The following is a 22,663-nucleotide window of genomic DNA, read 5'->3' on the forward strand; positions in this document are numbered from 1 at the left end:
GTGTATTTTTAGCATTTTCTGCTTTTATTTCCAGCAGCTGCAGATCATTTCCTATTATTGGTCACAGATGATATGTCCTTGGCCCTGCAGCACAGAGCCTTCATGTTCCATTAAGTCTTTGATCCTCTGGCTCTATTTATCCTTTTAACCTTCCTTCAATCTCCTTTCTAACTGGGATATCAAATCGTAGAAATTACAACACAGAAGGAGGCCATTCAGCCTGTCGTACTTGTGGCAGTGGTAGCTCATTTACTGAAGCTATCTACTCTAATCTGAATCCCTTGCAGCATTCTTTTCACATACTTATCAATTACTTTCTAAATGGTGTTATCATCTCTGCCTCAACAGGCAGTTGTGGTGAAGCATTGGACGAACTAATGGCCCTTGAAGCGAAAAGGATTCTTCTAAATTTGCCCTTCATTCTAGTGTTGATCTTTAGTTGATGCCCCCTTGCGGGCAGAAATGCTGTGGCACTGATTTACGTGACAGAATTACATCTCATACAGCCACAAGGCATACATCAATCACTCATATGGTGACTGATGTCAGCAGCCAGTGAATTTTCATAATGTGCATAATGGTAACGTTACAAATTCTTAATATAACACTTCTAAATCATCACTTAAACTCACCCACAGGTCCATCAAATTCCCCCCACTTTCCAGCCGCAGGAGGAAGGTGACTCCTCAGAGGAACCTCCAGCCTCTGAGGATGCACCCTGAGTAGACTGAAGCGCACCCAGCACCTGCGCAGAGACGCACACCCCGATGGGTCCTGTGCGAGATAGGGTAGTGTTGTCACCTGCTGTCTCACACTTCACAAGTAAGCAAGAGCACATGGTGTTGATAGGGACAGCAGTGGAGACTCCTCGCCGGAGGGCGCAGGGTGCTCCAAGCTCTGTGGAGCTGCATGCAGACGCTGAGCCTCGGGACCATCGAGAAAGAGGGTGATCTTGGAGGGGCAGCAACAATTGCATGAGGCTCCGGCAGCTTTTGCAGCCACGATGCCTGCAAATGTGCAAAGTATGGAAGAGTCCATCTCCAACATGAGCACTACCATGTCACAGGCGATCGTGACGATGTGCTGTTCTGTGGAAAGGATGGCCACCTGCGTGGAGCAGCAAATGTGGCAGTCAAATGAGCACATGCTAGCTGTGGGCAACAGATTGCAGACACTCATACACCTCATACTCTAGAAGGGGTATAAACATAGACTTGGGCCTTCAGCCCCCACTGATGTGCAGCAAGGTGCTCTCCAGCTCCTTGCTAGCAGGAAAGTACGGCTGGCCTATGAGAGGGATGATGGTGAGAGGGGACATGGAAGTGGGGCTCTTCTCAAACCACTCCCACTTCTCCCCCGTTGCCTCCCTCTGAGTCAGAGCCCCACATGCCTCCTCGGATCCTGATGGCTGAGTCTGCCCCTGCACAGTCGCAGGAGGAGCAGACTTTGGCGGGGCCATCAGAGGCTCTAAACCCCAGAAGTCTTCCGCAAAAAGTGTCTAACCAGTCACAGCAGGGAAGTGAGCAGCCTGCCTCTACCTCTGCTGAACCCACAGGGGTTGCACCTCGTAGAAGCACTCGGAAAGGAAAAAAGACCTAAATAGATGCACAAGGGGATGCACCATGTATGAAAAAATGTTAGTGTTAATTTTCAGTTATTTTGATGAATCAGATAAATGTATTTCTTTGCACCTCTTTCTGGTCTTGTCCATTTTTGCCTGCTACCTTGGAAGTGGCTTTGTCACTTGGAGTGAATGGTGAGACATTACTTAACCTCAAGCACTGGGGGTTTGGGTGAGAGGAATAGCTTGGTCATTGTAGGGATGCTTTACTGTAGGGGGTGGCGTGTCGTGGTGCCCAGTCAGCTTCGCCTCTGACTGTCCCTTGAGCAGTTCGAATCGCTCCACACCCCTGGGTTCTAGACACCAGACTTAGGTACAGGCGGCGATACAGAAAATCGAGTAGACAAGTGGTTTGGTGTAAAAAAAAACAAGATTCTATTAAAACAGAAATAAAAACACAGACTTAAGAGAATTACTGGTATAAAATACAGGCATAAACAATTACACTTATTCAGGGAATGGGGAACACATGGTACATCGAGGGAAAAACAACTACATTAACAATCCCTCTTATCCTTATCCCACCCCCTATACCTAACTAGATTAAGCTATGAGGGGCCAGGAATTCATGCTCACCAATCCAAAACCTGTTGCTTTAACATCGTGAATTTTGAGGTTTGGCCTTCTGTCCTTTGGGGTACCCCATCGCCACATGGTCTCAGGGCGCGGTGCTGGAGTTGTTGATGCGACACACCTTTCCTCTCCTCAGATACCGTCGTCGTCTCGTCGCAATGGGTTTTCTTCTTATTCTCCCTCAGGCCGTCGGCGGCGGTAACGTTACGGTCGTGGATCGGTTGGCGCTTGTTACGTCCGTGTATAATCAGACACAGACTGCGGAGAACGGTACAAACGGTGTTTACTCAACGTGGCTCAGACTGCAACTGAACTGTACAGATTACTACTCAACGTTATATACAGGTGTGGTCACTGCCGGTACTACAGCATACATGAGCTGTACAACGTAGTTCTCCCCCCCCTTAAAGTTACATACATTACAATTCCTCCCCTTTTAGATTAACAGTACCATAACACTCATTTAACAATTAAATATCAAACTAATTACAATTAACTCTTTTAAAATGCAACATTAGCTGAAAATAGTCTATTTATAAATTCAGTCTTTGGGGAGGCTTCCTGATCCTTTCTGGATAGTGCCTTACCCGAGTGTCTTGCTCTTGGTGCGGAGGTGATTCTGGCCCCCTGTCGTCGGTTGGTTCATCAACTTCCGATGCTACTGTTTCTGTGGTAGGTGCTACCTGTACATTGGGTTCATCACCAGGTACATATGGGCGAGGCATGGGGTTGACTTGTTTCTGTGATTCTAGGATCTGGTCAGCATGGCGTCTCACGATGCTCTCCCCAATGTCCACTGTGTACATTAGTGGGCCCTGCCGTGTGCATATCGTTCCTGGCTGCCATTTTTCTGTTCGGTAGTCGCGGGCCAAGACTGGTTGCCCTACATTGAAGCTCCTTGTTGGCTTCTCATGGATGTGCTGGAATTGCTTACTCTCAACATCTCTTCGTACGTTTGGTCTGAGCAAATTCAGGCGAGATCTTAACCTTCGGTTAAAGAACATCATGGCTGGGGCCTGGTTGGTGACTGCAGGTGTCGCATTCCGGTAGACGAACAGGAAATTGTCCACCTTGTGCTGCAGCGGAATGTTGTCATTGTACATAGCCTTTATTGCCTTCTTAAATGTTTGTACGAACCTCTCAGCCAATCCATTTGTGGCTGGATGATACGGGGCAGATGTGTAATGCCTTACCCCATTCTTTTGCAAGAACCTCCGGAACTCTTCGGACACAAACTGTGGTCCGTTGTCGGAGCAAATCTGTTCTGGCAAGCCATTCTTGGCAAAAATGGTCCGTAGGACTGCAATAGTTTTCTCTGTGGTGGTGGAGGACATTTTGATGACCTCAGCCCATTTCGAGTGCGCATCCACGGCTATTAAAAACATTGAGTCCATGAATGGACCAGCAAAATCAATATGCACCCATTGCCATGGAGATGAGGGCCACTCCCATGGGTGTAGAGGGGCCTGTGGTGGTGCATTTTGGACTTTCTGGCATCCTGAGCAGCTCTTGGTCAGGTCCTCGACGTGTTTATCGATTCACGGCCACCACACATAAGCCCTGGCTAGGCTTTTCATTTTTACCCCTCCCAGATGACCCTCATGAAGCTCATTGAGCACTCTATCCCTTAACTTGGGTGGAATTACCACTCGGGATCCACACATCAAGGTCCCCCGGCACACTGACAGCTGTTCTCTCCTTGTCGAGAATGCTGGCAACAGTGAGTCGCCATGTGCTGGCCATCCCTTCACTGTCAAATCATATACCCGAGAGAGTGTCGGGTCATTTCGGGTTTCCTTTTCGATACAAGCGTTAGTTACCGGTAGGTATTCAACTATAGTCGAATGGAATATTTCGACAGGATCCACTGCTGGTGCTTCCTCCGCAGTAGGCAGTGGCAGGCGTGATAGCCCATCAGCATTTCCATTCTGTTTCCTGCCCTTATATTCAATCTCATAGTGGTGCGCCCCTAGAAAAAGTGACCATCTTTGTAGTCGTTGCGCAGTCATCACCGGAACGCCCTTCTCTGGATTAAAAATGGAGACAAGAGGCTGGTGATCAGTCAGCAAGGTGAATTTCTGCCCGTGCAGATAGTGATTAAACTTTTTCACTCCCCACACTAGGCTGAGGGCCTCCCTGTCAATCTGGGCGTAGTTACGCTCGGCTGAGGTTAGTGATCGTGACACAAAGGTTATTGGCCTCTCTGAGCCGTCTGAGAATTTGTGCGACAGCACCGCTCCAATGCCGTAGGGTGACGCATCACACGCCAATCAAATTGGTAATGCTGGGTTGTAATGGGCCAATACCTCTTTCGATGTGATTAGTGTTTTGCTCTTCTGGAAAGCTCGTCTACATTCGTCACTCCACTTCCATGGCACCCCAGTTTGCAGTAGGGTGTTCAGTGGGTGTAGTATTGTAGACAAATTTGGCAAGAACTTATGGTGGTAGTTTACCAGCCCGAGGAACGACCTCAGTTGTGACACATTTTCCGGTGCTGGAGCCTTGACTACTGCCTCAATCTTCTCTGGGGACTTATGTAACCCCTCTTTATGGATAACGTGGCCACAATACGAGATCTGTTTTCTAAAAAACTCGCATTTGGGGCGGTTAGCTCGGAGCCCATATTCCTGCAATCTAGTGAGCACCTGCTCCAGGTTGGCAAGGTGATCACTGTCATTTTCGCCCGTGACCAGGATGTCGTCCAAGCAACACTGGGTCCCTGGGATCCCTTCCAGGACTTGTTCCATTGCCCTCTGCCAAATAGCCGGAGCTGATGCTACCCCGAATACCAGCCGGTTGTATTGGTAGAGACCTTTATGGGTGTTGATTGTAAGGTATTTTTTGATGCTTCTTCTACCTCCATTTGCAGATATGCCTGGGCCAGGTCAATCTTAGTGAAGCGTTTCCCTCCAGATAGCGAGGCGAAAATATCTTCAATCCGCGGAAGTGGATATTGTACGGTGTGAAGGATTGGGTTCACTGTTACCTTAAAGTCCCCACAGATGCGAACCTTCCTTGGTTCCCCAGGCGTGCTGCTCAACGACTTTTTCATCACAGGGATGACGGGTGTAGCCCACTTGCTCCAGTCTACCTTGGACAGTACACTTGAATGTTCCAGACTCTCCAGCTCTGCTTCGACGGCTGGGCGGATCGCATAAGGTACCGGTCTGGCCTTAAAAAATTTTGGACTTGCGTTTTCTTCCATTTTAATCATCGCTGTTATGCCTTTTAGTGTTCCGAGTCCTTGCTGGAACACTTCTTTCTCATCAGTTAGGATCTTTGACAGTCGCCCAGGTGTGACGTCGTCATCCTTTTTGTCAGCCACAGTCAGTGCTTGTATGGAATGCCAATCCAGTTGTATTTTCTGGATCCATTCACATCCCAGTAATGGTGGTCCTCCATCTTGCAATACATACAGGTCTAGTTTTGGTGTTTCCTTACCGTTATATATAACGGTCACCCTTATTTTTCCTTTGGGGTAGACTTTTTGCCCCGTGTACGTCTTCAAAATAATTTTTGTGTCTCTCAAGTGTATGTGTGAGAATAGCCGCTCGTAGTCCCGTCGGTTTATGACTGTTAGGGCTGATCCTGTGTCCAATTCCATCTTTACCTGGACTCCTGCTATCTTGAGAGTGACCCAAATGGTTCGGTGATCCTCCATTTTGATTACATGATGTAGTTTCAGACAACCCAGCTCCTTGCTTCCGGAGTCTGTATCACTTTTCTATTCGTCTGAACTACTCTCCGTCACCTTATGTACCTTTTTGTACTTCTCCTGTGGAGATTTCTTGCTGCTGGTTTTCTTACCCGACCTGCAGACACTTGCTCTGTGTCCTACTTTTCCACACTGTCTGCACACTTGGTCCTTGAACCAACAGTCCTTGTGGTCATGTGTTGTTTTGCCGCAGCGATAACACTTCACTGTTCCATATGACATTTCATTTGTGCCATATTCTTGCGATCTCCGTTGTATCTCTGCAGCGCCCCGTGCGGCTGCTTCGTGTGATACTGCCATGCTGAAAGCCTTGTCCAGCGTAAGATCCTTTTCTGATAGAAGCCGTTTCTGGGTTCCTTCACTTTGAAGCCCACACACAAACTTGTCCCTTAAAGTATCTGCTAGTCCCGTTCCAAACTGGCAGTGTTTCAATAGTTTGCACAGTTCCGTTAAATACTCAGCATTACTTTCGTCTTTATGCTGGTTCCTTTTGTGAAACTTAAATCTTTCGGCTATCAGCAGCGGTGTGGGATTTAAGTGGTCCTGTAGGATTGCCACTATGCTTTCAAAATCCTTTTCCACTGGCTTCTCTGGGGTTACTAGGTTTCGCAGTAAGCCGTACGTTTTTGCACCCATGGAATTCAACAATACCAGTGCTTTCCTGGCATCTGGCACTTCATTCGCCTTGCAGTACACTTCTACACATTCTATATATGTTGCCCAATCTTCGACTTCATTGTCGAATGCTGTGGCACTGCCACTCTTCTGCATCCTTGGGTGTGGTTAGACTGGCTAAAAATGGCATCTCCCGCGCTCTCCCTTCTTCTCCGCCGGTTCAAAATGGCGTCTCCCACGCTTCTTTCCTCCCCCGCGGACGCTGCTCAGCCCTTGAAACCCCGGCCGCGCTCTGCACGTTTTCCCTTCTCTCGTTGACGCCGCTCGGTCTTCAACCCCGGCTGCGCCCTGTGCGCTTTACCCTCTCTCTTACCCCGTCGACGCTGCTCGGCCTTTTTCTGTGCTGTCGATCGGCTCCAGCCGCTGCCGTCCGGGAAGGGTCTGTGCCGTACCTGCTGCCAGCCCGCTGTACTGGATCGTCTCGTCAGGGGAACCAAGCCCAGCTCTCCATAGCCTCCTCTGCGATGTTCAAGTCCTCTCCGGATGGTCGACGCCCGCACTGGTGGAATCGGCCTTCTTTTACAGAATTGCAGGTAGGTTCGAATCAACTCGTCGTCACTGTTGAATCCGTGAATGTTAATGTATGGTATTCTTCAATAAATCGACAGAGACTGCAGAGGAACAATTAACAGGTGTTTACTGGATGCAGGTTACTCAAAAACTAAAGTACAGATCCCTACTCAGGGTTTATATACCGGTGTGGTCACTACCGGTACTACAGCATACAGGAGCTGTAAAAAGTAGTTCTCCCCTTAAAGGTACATACACTACACCTTGTCTCCCTGCATTACCCAAAAACTCGCGGTGTGTGGTGTACAGTTCGGTTTTGTCGAAATTGGCGAAATCGAACTCATAAAACTTCTTGAACATGTCCTTTAATAGGGCCTGGTATAGCTGCTCTGTTTCTTTGGGGCACCACTCCGGTAAATGTACCTCGGTGAGATTTAAAATCACGGAGGCTACCGCGTAGTGTACCCCCTGGTACAGTACCTGAGCGGTAGGCACTAGTACCAGTCCATTCCTTGGTCCCTTGGTGGTGGCGGGGCACCCTTCCCTGGGTAACCTCGCCGCCTGCGCCGTGGGCAGGGTCTTTCGGGAGCGGGTTATGGGCTCAGTAGCATTCACTGGAATCGGGGAGTATGGGACCGCGCACACCTTCAGGCTGGTATCCCACTTCATCCCCTCCCCGGCGTCTTGCCACTGCTGGTGGAAAATGATAGATATGCCTGCAGGGTAGACCCTCTCTGACCCCCTCATACAGATATAAATCCCTTGATCCGGTTCCCACCACTTGTCCCAACAGTCACTTAATCCTCCGTGAGTCCCTGCAATCGTCCAGTGGGTATTTTTCCCCAACCGTTCCCACTCGATTGCGGGATTTCTCATATCTTTGCTCAGCTTTCTGAGCCACCACCACCTATCCAGAGGAATGTGTCCCTTGCATGTTAAACATACACGTTTCCCTATGGTGATGCTGACCCTTGAGGTAACGACCTGTTCCCTGGGGCACAGGAGAGAGGCCTCCCCGTACGTGAACCCGGTCTGGCTGGAGTACTGAGGCGAATTGGACCCCAGCCGCCCTGGACACCTTCCCCCGTGGAAGTAGATGGCGGTCTCCTCCACATCCTGTTCGCCGCTTCCGTCGGTTGCTATAGGTGCTCTCTCCCCCGAGCACCTTAGATGTGGGAGTCCTCTACGTCGCCTCTTTTTCCCAGGCTCAGTCCTATCAGGGCGAGTAGGATTACACTCCCCTTCATCCTGAAAGTCTTTCTGCAACAGATACAAAACATACAGCCAGCTCCCCAAGAGATTCTCTGGCTTGGGTGAAGCATAGTCGAGCCTTGCGACCTCGACTCCAATACACACACTCTTAGCAGATTACTAATTAATTAAAACTACCCATCACCTTACTTAAACTTAAGCTAAAACACCCAAAATTAAGCTAAACTTATGTTACCTAAGACTATGTATATCCGTCGCCCGTCTCTGGGCGGCCAGCCTAATCCCTGTTAGGACTGCGGCCCACCGCTTCCTCCGGCGTGACCGCACTGTCCTGCACTGTTGGTCCCTCGCCGCCCGTGGCTGCTGGCTGGGGACCTCTGTCCTTGGACTTACCCCTAACTTGGGAGGCTGTGCCTTTAAACTGATGAGCTGGTGACCAGGGTTTCCTGGGCTGGGGCGTCCGTGGGGAACTTCTAGGGACCTTGGCGGGTGGGGTTTTCTTGGCCGGTGGGCCTTTAACCCGAACCGCTGCCCCTCTGGTGCAGTCTGTGGGCTTACCACTACCACTGGCTGGGGATCTTTGCCCTCACGCTGCACCTCTCCCGAACCTGGGTTAGGGGCAGGTAACTCTTCGCAGCCTTTTGCTGCAGGCGGAGAGTCTCCGCCCCCAGGTCCCAAACCTGGGTCCGGGGCGGGGTCTTCGCCCTCGGGTCTCTCCTTCTCTAAACCTGGGTCAGGGGCGGGGTCTTCGCCCTCGGGTCTCTCCTTCTCTAAACCTGGGTCAGGGGCGGGGTCTTCGTCCTGGGGTCCCTCCTCCTCTAAATCCCAGAAGAGTGGGGGAGTGTCCCAATCGGTGAGCGAGATGACCCCGCCCCTTAAACAAGCCACAGCGCCTGCCTGGGCAGTCTGTGGACTCACTCCTGCTGCAGGCTGAGGATCTCTATCCTCAGGCCCTACCCCAACTGGTTGTTTTCTCCTTTCTGGTTTAAACAGTTTGCACTGATTAATGTGAAACCATTTTGTGCATCGAGGCATCTTAACGGCGTATACCATGGGGTTGGCCTTGTCTACAATGCTGTAGGGCCCCATGTATAATGGTTCCAGACTCCCTGCTCGGGCATAGTTCCTCACCATGACCTGATTTCCTACCTCCCACTCGTGGTGCTTATGGGGTTTGAGCAGCAATCGGTTACTCCGATGCTGCTTTCCCATGTTGCCAGCCGCCTGCTCGTGGACCTGTTTAAGGTGCTCGAAGAGGTTTCGGGTGAACCTGTCCCGGTTTACCTCTCTGAGCTGACCTTCTGTGAGCACCGGGGCTAGTACATGGGTGGGGGTCCGCATAACCCTGCCAGTCATCAACTCGTACGGGGAGTACCCCGTGCTTTTTGACTAGCTGGCCCGGATCCCCATCAGAACCAACGGTAGGACCTCGGCCCATTTACGGGGCGAGTCCACCGTCTCCTTCCTCAACCTTTCTTTCAAGGTCCTATTCATTCTTTCCACAATCCCTGATGACTGTGGGTTGTGGGCTATGTGCCACTTCCCCTCGATGCCTTGCAGCATAAGGGTATTCTGCATCACCTGTCCGGTGAAGTGACTCCCTTGGTCGGACTCCACATACGAGAACACTTCCCGGACCAGGATCCTGGCAGTACCCAGAGCTGTGGCTGTTCTACGGGGGAAGGCCTCTACCCATTTGGTGAACACATCCACCAGGACTAGGCAGTACTTATAGCCTCCCTGGGCGGTGGGAAGGGGCCCGATGTAGTCGACCTGTATCGACTGCCATGGTCCCTCTACCCTCCTGATGTGTCCCATAGGTACCTTCATTTTGTGGGGGTCAGGGTTATTAGCAGCGCACACAAGACAGCCGGCACAGAACTCACGGACATCTTCTCTGAGTCCCGGCCACCATCCCGCCTGTTTCACCCACTGCCAGGTGGACTCAGGCCCGAGGTGTCCCGCCCCTTGCCCCTCATGGGCCACTTGAAGGAATTCCCTCCGGTGCTGTTGCGGCACAACCCACTGTTCCCCCCAGAACAGCATGCCCTCTTTGACGGAGAGGGTTGCTATGCCGTACGGACCCTCTACCCTTTTTCCCTCAGTCACCGCGCTGAGGACCGCCTTGAGGACGGGGTCTTGGGCTTGGACCGTCTTAAGGTCCGGGTCTAAAGCTGCCCCTGCACTCCCTTGGGTCCTGTCCATACCTCTGACTGCTGCCATGGGTCAGGACCCGTAGGGGTCACAGAAAGTGCCTGTGCGGGCACCCTCCTTGGCGAGCATGTCAGCCTGCTGGTTGCCCTGGCTGCGGGGTTCTGTGGAGGAATGGGCTTTCACCTTGTGGATGAAAATCTCCCCTTCCTCCCCCACTGTTGCTAGGATCTTTTGCAGTAGGGGTTTTATTTTGAGGGGTCTCCCGTCGGCGGAGTTGTATCCGCGGCGGGATCAAATGGCCAGGTACTCTGTACACGAATTGCACGTGAACATACTGTCTGAGCAAATCGTGTATGGGGTAGGGAAGATTTCCTGGTGTGTGACAACGTACACTACCGCGGACAGTTCAGCCTGCTGGGCGCTCGTGGTGCTGCGGAGCTTAATTGCCAGGGCAATGTTTGCCGCTGGGTGATAAACTGCACACCCCGTGAGATGCTCGCCAGCAGATACCGTGCTGGAACTGTCTACATAGATCTCGCGGCCCGTGGGATGTATCCCAGCCCGTAAACCTATGTTCACTTCCCAAACCCCTTCTATGGCTGTTCCGGGATATACCAGTTGGCTGCGAGCTTTGGCTCGCAGAGGCCTTTCACCTTATGATCCATCTGTGAGAGCAGGGTGCAGCGGGCAATGCGGGCACTGCTCACTGTTCCATCCTTGATCCTCCCATCCAGAAGCATCTGGGTGGGCGTGTGATGGGTAAGGAGAGAGATGGGAGAGGTGCCTGTGAAGATCAGTGATCTCTTCACAGCCCAATGTGTGGCCAAGAGGTGCCTCTCACAATTGGAGTAGCTCCTTTCCACATCTGTGAATATCCTAGAGGAGTAGACCACCGGCCTCAGCCGGCCATGCCGCTCTTGGAGCAGCACAGCACTCAGGCTATCTCCGCTGGCTGCTACCTCCAGGAAAAACTCTCCCCACATCTATGGCCCCTAGAGCTGGTGCGGTCTGCAAGCCTTTCTTGAGCCTGACAAATGCTGCCTGGCAACCCTCATCCCAAAGCCACTCCACTCCCTTGTGTCGGAGGCGGAGCAGAGGGGCTGCGGTGGCTGCAGAGTCCTCAATAAAGTCTCTACAGTACCCAGTTACCCCTAGAAACGACCTCACACCCGTTACTGTGTTGGGGACCGGTAACTCTTGTACCACCTCCCTCCTAGCATTATCTATGGCCCTTTATCCAGCGTGCACGGTCAGGCCTAGGAATTTCACTTCCTGCTGGCCGATCTGCGCTTTCTTGGGGTTTACTTTGAAACCTTTCTGCCCGAGCAGCTCCAGCAGTTCGGCCAATAGTGGGCCATGCTCCTCTCTCGAATCCGTGAACAGGAGCAGGTCATCCACATATTATACCAACTCTCTGGGCTGACTGAAATCCTTTAAACTATTTGCCATGCACTGATGGAAAATGCTGGGGCTGTTGTGGAAGCCCTGAGGTAAGCAGTTCCACGTGTACTGTTGCCCTTTAAACGTAAAGACAAACTTGTACTGATTCTCCCTCCTTAAAGGATGGACCAAAACCCATTGGAAATATCCAGCACCGTGAACGTGGTCGCGGATGCTGGGATACTTCCTATCAGGTCGGTGACTGCTGCTACCATGGGTGCACAGGCTGGAATGTTACTATTGAGCACCCGATAGTCCACCGTGGCCCTCCAGGAATTGTCCGGCTTTCTAACTGGCCACAATGGAGAGTTCACGTGGGTGGCTATCGGTCTCAGAACTCCCTGCTGTACTAACGAGGACATGGCTGCTTCCATGTCTGGCTCCGCTTCCCTGGGGAAGTTATACTGTTTCTGTGGTCGGGCCATGGTGTCCCCGTCTATGCTGACCTCAAACCCATTGACCCTCCCGCAGTCGTGTTTGTTTGTGGCAAATGTGGCTAGGTGGGCCTGCACAAATGCCTGGAACTACTGTGGGGTGTTACTGACCATGAGCTCGAGGTTATAACCCTCTTTGGGCTTCATGGTGCATAGGGTCCCCTTCCCTTCCTTTCCCGGGATTACTACTATCTCGCCGTCCTTTCCTTTAATTGCCCCCCATAGGCAATGATTTCTCAAATCTACTAGGATCCCATGGCCTACAATAAAATCGGCTCCCAGGACCCCTCTTCCACCCTCCACTTCCCATTTCATTAGGACACAGGTCCACTTGGAGCAGAGCAATCCTAACCGAATGGCGAGCAGGATGGAAAACGAGCCGGCCTGTTCTTTTCCTGTGAACCCCGACAGACTATATGGGACCCTGTTAGAGAGAGGTGAGGTGGTGGGGTTAGCTGAATAGACCACGGTGCATGATGCCCCGTGTCCAACAGATAGGTCCCCTTCACCTTTTCTACCTCCATCTCCACGAGGGGTCTTTTCCATTCATCACACTGGTGAGAACACAGGTAAACAGGCTGCACTGGCTCTAGTCACAGCTGTGGGTTGGATGGGGCTGACGGAGTCAGAGCACCGGTAATGGCTGCTACTCTCCCATAGCCAGTCAATAAGGACCTCATGGCGTCCAAGAATGACTCGACCGCTGCGGGAGGGATCCCCGCCTCTGCCTTTTGGGCTGGGGCTGTGGAATTCTTTCCCTTGTTGTCTTTCCAAGGGTTTTTGCACTCCTTCCGCCAATGACCATCCTTCCCGCACCCGTAACAATTCGTCTTTGTGTTGGGGAGGGGTTATTCTCTTCCCGGTGCCACTCTTTCCTACCCGGTCTGGGTTTTACCTCATGCACCTTCCCCTTGGGTGGGTGTGCATTGGTTCCCCTACCGTTTTTATAGGCTAGAGTCAACTGTCTGATCACCGTAAGTTCGGTGGTCTGGGGGTTCTTGGGGTCGAACCAGACTTCCGCCTTGGCCCGGACCTGTGGCAAGCTGTTCGCCACCAGGCAGTGGAGCCAATGGGCTAGGGGATCCCCGTTCAGGAACGCCCGGTTCGGCATCCCCGGACAGGCACTCCAGTACACCGGCCATAACCGGTCCGCGAAAGCATGCGGGGTTTCCCCTGCGAGCTGGACCGTCTTCTCCACACGGAAGAAAGGACTTCCCTCATTTATCCCCATGGTCTCCAGAACTTCATCCCTGAGCGCCTCATACCTGCTCTGCCCCTTCTTACACTCGTCAGAGAGGGATTGGAGGAGCCTACTCTCCAGGGAGAATAGCAGCATTTTGGCCTGCTCAGCGCCATCGCAGTCATTGACGCTGGCTGCCTGCTCTACTTCCCTGAAGTGGATCGAGGGGTCCCCCTTTTCGGAGAGCTTCGGGATATGGCTCACCATAGCTGTTGGGTGCCATAGGGTAATACAAACTGGTTTTGGAGGAGTCCCTCATCGTCACCATTGATGGGTGGGCCGAACCTCCGATGCCGGGCTGGGCACATCGGTCCCGGCTCCGACCTCTCTGGCGGGGGTTGCTCCACCTCTGCTTCCACCTCTGGCTCCAACCCCCTTGCTGCCAGACCTCGTTAAAACCTGGCGCTACGGGTGGCGGTCGTGAGTCCTCCTGTTCCTCAACCGGGTCGTCCCTGGGCACTACCAGTGATGTTTTAACTGTCCTCCCCTCGTTCCCCATAAAATCCGCCTGGCCTGCCTTCGGGCTTATGAGGCACACCATGCCTTTTGCCTTCCTCAGGGCCAGGCTCAGACTTTCTATCCGTTCCTTGCAGGGGCCATGATCTGCATCCTCAAACCCCTGTTCGCTCGCTAACTTATAGGCTGCCTTTACCTCCTGTACTTTCTCCTCCTGTTCCCTAACTTGCCTTGCTAGACGGGCGTTCTTTTCCTGCAACCTTAACTCATTACCCTTGGCTTCGGTGACTTGGCACTGTAGGTATTCCAACTGGGCCTTGTGCTCTCCCATTAAATACAACCTCTCCTGATTCAAGGCCTGCAATGCTACCATTAACTTCTCCCCTGCTAGAGCCTTATCCTGGATCTCTAGGGCTGACTCCTTTAACTCGGCTGCCTGTGCTGCAACGAGCCTGTCCAAAAGCTGGACCTGCTTTTTGAAACACACCAGCCAGACTGACTTCTCTAAGGACTTCTTGGCCCAGAAATTCGGGTCGGGGGCTTCCTGCGGGTGCAAGCCCCCGATCTGCACTTACCTTGCGCGCCGGCCGTCGCGCTGCAGGGCCCCATAGAAATCCGATCCGGGGCCTGGTCCAGCTGCCGGCGCGCAGTGTTTGCGTATTCCAGGGGTGCAGTTAGTTCGATGTGTCCCCTGGGATCACGTGGGCCATGGGCAGCCAATCGGAGCAGGGAATGCTCCATTCATAAGTCTGACAGGAAGTGCTGTCAAGACTTATAAATACTACGGCCCCAAAATAGCACTAAACCTTCAAATAAATTTTAAAAAACATCACATTTTTTAAATAAACTATAAATTACATGAAATAACTATTTTAAACAATAATTTAAATTTTTGAAAAAAATAATTTTATATTTGAACGGGGCTAAAAATAAACTTACCTTGCTTTAAATTATTTAAAAATATTAAACCTGTGGAAAAAATGTTTTAATTTTAATTAATTCACCACTTACCTTGTAAAAAGCAGGCCTTACGCCTGCTTTTTATATTTCTAAATTCTGCAGGCTTACATTCCTGGAGAAGCCTGTAAAAAAAAACTAAGTTTGATGCGCACACGCAGCCTCCCCCGCACACGCGTTCGACCTCTGAACCTCTTCGTTCAGAGGAACGGAAGTGCCGGTTTCCCGCGCATGCGCAGTGCATGCAGGAAACCGGCATTTTCATCGCGCCTATGGGTGAGTGCCCCGTGCGTACTCACCCGTGGAGACCTGAATTTCTGGGCCCTTGTGTTCCTTCCCCTCTGTCCACTTAGCTGCTGCATCTACCCGACGCCCAGCCCTTAACAGAGTGGTGATCCACTTCTTAGTGATATTCACCTTGCTAAACACATAATCAGAAATCCTTTCCTCCATCATGGTTTGCTCATCCGAACCATTGTCTACTGTATCGCAACCCTGTTGCCAGACTCCTGCCGCGGTCGCCATTTTCTGTAGGGGTTGGCGTGTCGTGGTGCCCAGTCAGCTTCGCCTCTGACTGTCCCTTGAGTGGTTCGAATCGTTCCCACACCCCTGGGTTCTAGACACCAGACTTACGTACAGGCGGTGATACAGAAAATTGAGTAGACAAGTGGTTTGGTGTAAGAAAAACCAAGATTTTATTAAAACAGAAATAAAAACACAGTCTTAAGAGAATTACTGGTATAAAATACAAGCATAAACAATTACACTTATTCAGGGAATGGGGAACACATGGTACATCGAGGAAAAAACAACTACATTAACAATCCCCCTTATCCTTATCCCACCCCCTATACCTAACTAGATTAAGCTATGAGGGGCCAGGAGTTCATGCTTACCAATCCAAAACCTGTTGCTTTAACGTTGTGAGTTTTGAGGTTTGGTCTTCTGTCCTTTGGGGTACCCTGTCGCCACGTGGTCTTAGGGCGTGGCGCTGGAGTTGTTGATGCGACACACCTTCCCTCTCCTCAGATACCGTCGTCGTCTCATCGCGATGGGTTTTCTTCTTCTTCTCCCTCGGGCGGTCATCGGCGGTAACGTTACAGTCGTGGATCAGTTGGCACTTTTCACTGCTTAATAGATTTTGTTACCCAAGCTTTGAACGCTAGCATATTCGTCGCGGGTGTGGACACTCGTGTCTAATGCCTGTTTATTCGCAGTGTTCAAACGCCAACCTATCCTCACTGTCCAAGCATACACTGCTAATTTCTTCCCCAAACGCCAGCTTATAACTAGGGGTTTGTTTTTTTTTTAACCGATGTGTCTTTTGCTGCCCTTCTCTGCTCTTGTTGGTGTTACCTTCTTCTTCGTCTCGTCTCGTCTCGTCTGCCCGTTCGTGGCCTGTGTGTCCTGTGTGACTTTGAACTCGAGTCTCGTTCTCCTCCTGCGTCTGGTCCCAGTGTAATGGCAGTCCTTGGTTGTTGAGCGGTGCGGGGAGCGAGAAGAGAGCCCGCCACGAGGCCAGGGCATGAGTACAAGCGGCGGCAGGCCAAGGCCACACAAAAGGCAGAGTCGAGAGACAAGAGACCAGAGAGCAATTGCTACTGATGGGCCTACAGTTATACTCGTTCTTCCACTCCTTATCTGCACGCCAAATCAGGTCAGTCCATTGTTTAACTTTTGGCGGGCTTGTTTGAATGATTACAACCATTTGTTTTAATGACGTTAGGAGTGGTTGTCTCCGGGTCTAATGGCCCCGGTGTCCTGGTTGCTTTGTCATGGATATGACTTAATTGTCCCCATCCTACCTTGATGGCTACTGTGAGCTGTTATCGATTAAACATGCAGAAAGCTAATGGCCACAGTTATAGGCCCATTCTACTTTGATTGGACTCAAGTCGAATAAATGCGTATTCTGTGTTTACTCTGTCTGGCAGGCTCCAAAGAGTCCCTGTACACAGATCCCTGCATTTTAATGTTTCGTCTCCAGGCCAGCTTGTTGGCAGAGCCTTGCTTTAAAAATCCTGGCAATTTTGGTCACAAGGTTTACAGAAGCCATTTTGGGTACCCTGCTTTTAAATAACTTGTCCAAAACAGGGTCCCTTGATCCATAACTTGGGGAGTGCGGGAATTTTGAGAACCCTGTCTCCCGGGCAGCAATGTGCGCCGCTGCTGGTGCCATCTGCACCTCAGGTTCCTCCTCCTCTTCCGCCTTGTCTTGCACTTGCTCCACCTCCTCCTCCTCTGATGATGATGAGGCTGTGTGCTCTGTGCCTTGATCCTCCTGCAGCTCCAATCCCCACTGCTGAGCTATGTTGTGCAGCACGCAGCAAACAACGATGATTCTGGAGACCCTGTCTGATGAGTACTGAAGGGCTCCTCCAGATCTGTCAAGGCATCTGTAGCACATCTTCAGCATGCCTATTGCTTGCTTTATGGTGGACATTTGGCTGTCATTATAGCGCTCCTCGGCCTATGTACTTGGCGTCCTCAAGGATGTCATCAGCCATGTCTTCATTGGCTAGCCCTTGTCTCCAAGCAGCCAGCGGGTAAGTCTGTTTGGAGATGTGAAGAGCTGAGGGAAGGTGGACATGCGCAGCATGAAAGAGTCATGACAGCTGCCAGGGAATCTGGCAAACACATGCATGATGACCTTTTCATGGTAGCAGATGAGCTGCACATTGAGGGAGTGGAAGCCCTTGCGGTTCACAAACACTCCTGGGTGATGTGGGGGTGCCTTGATGGCCACATGTGTGCAATCGATGACGCCCTTCACTGTGGGTAGTTAGCCAGAGCCACAAAGCTGACGCCTGCTCAGTAACATCGGCTTCATCAGTGGCAAAGTTGTCATAATTGGCTGACTTGTGAAACATGGCATCGGTCACCTGGGTGATGCATCTGTGGGTGGCCAACTGTGAGATCCTGTAATTGTCTGCTGCAGATCCCTGAAAGGAGCCTGAGGCGAAGAAGTTGAGGGCAATGGTGACTTTGACAGTCACAGGTAAGGAGTGTCCAGCAAGCAACAAATATCTGCAATGACCTAATGTAATAGGCTGAGCCTCCTAAAGCACTGCTGCTCAGTCATATTGAGGAAGCTCATCCCCTGCCTGTATACCCTGTGGTGGGGGTATCGCCTCTGGCCTGCTGCAGCCCTGTGGTACCCGTCTCTTTCCTGTGGAGCATCAGGTCGTTGAGGAGAAGGCTGCTCTGGTGGTTGCTGCTACTGCTGCTGCTGGTGCTGATACTGCTGGTGGTGGGGCTCATCTTGGTCCAATTCTGAAGACCAAGGTGAGACAGTATAAGCAGCACCCATGCTGATGTAGTAGATGGCAGGTAAAATGGAGATGAGAGGACCAATCTCTCAGTGTTGTGATAGTGAGTAGCAATATGGTGAGAGTGACTTCCGAGGTTTCAGAAATGACCTGCAAACTGTTGACACCTATATCTGTGGACAAAATGGAGTCAGCAAGAACCTTTCAAGACAAGTAATGTGGGAGTATTTATGTGCTTCTCCCAGCTCTCAATGAATGAAATCGCCAATGGCCACTGAACTCCCGCCTCCCCTTCACAGGTGAGGTTCCCGAACTGCATGAACCCCATGCTCCTGCAGTAAAAGTCAAAAGCTGGTGTTAAAAACCTTCTTAAGGGTCTCTCAACAAGCAGTTAATGACTTGAATTAGGTTGCCCACCTCTGCCGATTGGGTTTGTGTCGCGCCTTCAAAGCCGCCTGAGTTAAATGTGTGAGCTTGTCGGCGGGTTCCCGACGCACTGGAAATTTCGGGGATTTTTCCTCTGCCGACCCGCCCACAAACCTGCATGCTTGGCAACGGAAACATTCCGAAGCTACAGTCCCACTATCATATCATTTATCTGCCTCTTAAATAACACAACAGCTAATTCTAGTACATTGCAAGAAAGCATTGAGGTAGGAGGGAAATAAGGTCAATAACACAAATTAAGGGTTTACGTGACATGCATATATCATTTTTAGAGATGATTGGACCTTCTCAACCATATTATTGCCTTGAAACTACCACTGCCCTATTCAATATCTTACATTTGAAATATGCAGCATTTATGATTCTCTTGAAGTCAATGGAAATGAAATCGGAAGAGATGTAAAATGGGTTGCTGGCTTGCTATCAGCCAAAGTCAAAATTACCCACATTACTTTTCAAACTAGAGGAAAATTATCCTATTTCATATAGAGTGATTTAGCAGATGGCAACGACACTCAGTGAATCTTAGTGTATGTGATTAATTTGTGTCTCTCAGTATCCTGCATTTATCCTTTGATGCTAGTTTGACATGAGACTAACACTAGATGTGATATATGTTGTTCAGTGTTCCTGGCTAACTCTTGCAAAGTGTTTTTCACAATGGGTTTCATCTGTGGCTCAGTTGGTAGCACACTTGCCTGAGTCAGAAGGTTGTGGGTTCTAAGTCCCACTCCAGGGACTTGCGCACATAAAGCTAGGCCGACACTCCAGTGCAGTGCTGAGGGAGTGCTGTACTGTCGGAGGTGCCGTCTTTCGGATGAGACGTTAAACCGAGACCCCGTCTGCTCTCCCAGGTGGACGTAAAAGATCCCATGGCACTATTTCGAAGACGAGGAGAGGAGTTATCCCCAGTGTCCTGGCCAATATTTCTCCCTCAACCAACATAACAAAAACAGATTATCTGGCCATTATCACATGGCTGTTTGTGGGAGCTTGCTGTGCGCAAATTAGTTGCCGCCAGTCCCACATTACAACAGTGACAGTACTTCATTGGGTGTAAAGTGCTTTGAGATGCCCAGTGATCGTGAAAGGCGCCATATAAATGCAAGTCTTTCTGTCTTTCTTTCTTTCTATGTCACTCATCTGGGTACACATCAAACGTCTGGATCTTCTTAAAGGCCCTTTCAAAAAGCTTTGGGTCAGTTTAATGGTACTAATCACACAAAACTAACAGCTCCCAAGAGAGATGTTTTAAATAGGTGTACTTACAGTAACAGATTGGCTAATTTGGAATAATAGTTAAAAACTTCGATCTTTCTAGTTGTTTTCATTGTGTTATGCAGGCATTGCTGAAGGCAGGTTGGCATGGTGAGAGGAGTAGCAGAGATAATGATGCCCTTTCTGTTGCATCAGAAAGTTTTTTTTTAATGTTATTATTTTTCCAATATTAAAATTGTTGTTGTTCCATTGTCTGTAGGGGGTGGTGTCGTGGTGCCCAGTCAGCTTTGCCTCTGACTGTCCCTTGAGCGGTTCGAATCTAGACACTGGACTTAGGTACAGGCGGCGATACAGAAAATCGAGTAGACAAGTGGTTTGGTGTAAGAAAACCAAGATTTTATTAAAACAGAATGAAACACAGTCTTATGAGAATTACTGGTATAAAATACAGGCATAAACAATTACACTTATTCAGGGAATGGGGAAACACATGGCACATCGAGGGAAAAACAACTACAGTAACAATCCCCCTTATCCTTATCCCACCCCTATATCTAACTAGATTAAGCTATGAGGGGCCAGGAATTCATGCTCACCAATCCAAAACCTGTTGCTTTAACGGTTGTGAGTTTTGAGGTTTGGTCTTTTGTCCTTTGGGGTACCCCGTCACCACGTGGTCTTAGGGTGCGGCGCTGGAGTTGTTGCTGTGAAGCACCCTCCCTTTTCCTCAGCTACCGTCGTCGTCTCGTCGCGATGGGCTTTCTTATTCTTCTCCCTCGGGCGGTCGTCGGCAGTAATGTTGCGGTTGTGGGTCGGTTGGTGGTTTTCACTGCTTATTTGATTTTACTACCCATCCTTTGAACGCCAGCATATTCGTCGCATGTGTGGACACCCGCGTCTAACGCCTGCTTATTCGCAGTGTTCAAATGCTAACTTATTCTCACTGCTAATTTCTTCCCCAAACGCCAGCTTATAACTAGGCATTTGGTTTTTACCGATGCGTCTTTTGCTGCCCTTCTCTGCTCTTGTCGGTGTTACCTTCTTCTTCGTCTCGTCTCGTCTGCCTGTTCGTGGCCTGTGCGTCCTGTGTGACTTTGAACTCGGGTCTCGTTCTCCTCCCGCATTTGGTCCTGGTCCTTGGTTGTTGAGCGGTGCGGGGAGCGAGAAGAGAACCCGCCACGAGGCCAGGGCACGAGTACCAGAGGCAGCAGGCCAAGGCTACAGGCAAGAGTCATGGGAAGAGAGAAAAGAGCCAGAGAGCGATTGCTACTGATGGGCCTACAGTTATAACCGTTCTTCCACTCCTTATCTGGTCACCAAATCAAGTCAGTCCATTGTTTAACTTTTGGCGGGCTTGGTTTAAATAATTAAAACTATTTGTTTTAACAACTTTAGGAGCGGTTGTCTCTGGGTCTAATGGCCCCGATGTCCTGGTTGCTTTGTCATGGATAAGACTTAATTGTCCCCATCCCACCTTGATAGCTACTGTGAGCTGTTATCGATTAAACATGCAGAAAGCTAATGGCCACAGTTATAGGCCCATTCTACTTTGATTTGACTCAAGTTGAATAAATGCGTATTCTGTGTTTATTTTGTCTGGCTGGCTCTTGAGAGTCCTGTTCTCACAGATACCTGCATTTTAAATATCGTCCCTGAGCCTGCTTGTCTGCAGAGTCTTGCTTTTAAAAATCCTGTCAATTTTGGTCACGAGATTTACAGAAGCCATTTTGGGTACCCTGCTTTTAAATAACTTGTCCAAAACAGGGTCCCTTGATCCATAACTTGGTGAGTGCGGGAATTTTGAGAACCCTGCAACTTACATGTCTAGAAATTGATAAATATAATTGTTTGCCCTTGCAAGTTCATGAACAGTTAACATTATGGGGTCAACTTGAACTTCTTCCATCTCCCTTGGCAGAAACCAGGCTGACTTCCTAGTCATTTTTGGTCAGGATGTCAGCTAGCAGCACGCTAATGTGGCCCGGCCATTAAAGTCATCCGGGCCTCACAGTTTCTGCTTCCAGATGGGCTGGCCACTCACTTTGCCGTGTTCCAGAGTTAAAATTGCATCTTGTGTGTCAACTGTTCCAGAAGGCACTTCATTTTGAAATTCCATCAAAAATTCATACTCATCTTGTCAATGGATAGTTGACAGGAACTATTGGTACAGGAATAATTTCAGAATTCAGAATTTAGAAACACTTGCACTAAGAAGCAAGTTTTTTTAAGGCACATCTCTGAATTGAAATTCTACTATTTAATGAAATGTTAGGTTAATGGTGCAATATCTACCACTGTCCACTATTTACAAGTGAAATAGAACAGCTGATTTTATTTTGTTATATATTGGCCCGGATTTTCCGGGGCCTATGACTGTGTACACTGTGCGTATGTGGCCACAAGTGCCCCGCAAGTTCTGGGTTTTCGCATGCGGGGATCAGCTGCATCCCCGGGAAATGAACATTCGCTGGCGGGGACTGCCCAGCGAATGCCCATGAAACTCTTACGCCTGGTAAAAGGCAGGCGTAAGGCCTTCTTTTACCAGCGTAAGGGTTTAAATAAATATTAAAATAAAAAATTTTAAATCATTTTAACATTCAAAAATAAGTTTAGGTTCTTTTTGGTTCCTTGAAAAATGTTTAAATTTATTTTTCAAAAAATTTATATTTTGTTATAAGTGTTTAATTAATTTGTATTTTAATTAATTTTAAACATGCAATTTTTTCTTATTTCAGTGTTGTG

The sequence above is a fragment of the Somniosus microcephalus genome, chromosome 7 (assembly GCF_052327205.1).
Source record: "Somniosus microcephalus isolate GS21.2 chromosome 7, FLI_Smic_1.0, whole genome shotgun sequence".
Lineage (NCBI taxonomy): Eukaryota > Metazoa > Chordata > Chondrichthyes > Squaliformes > Somniosidae > Somniosus > Somniosus microcephalus.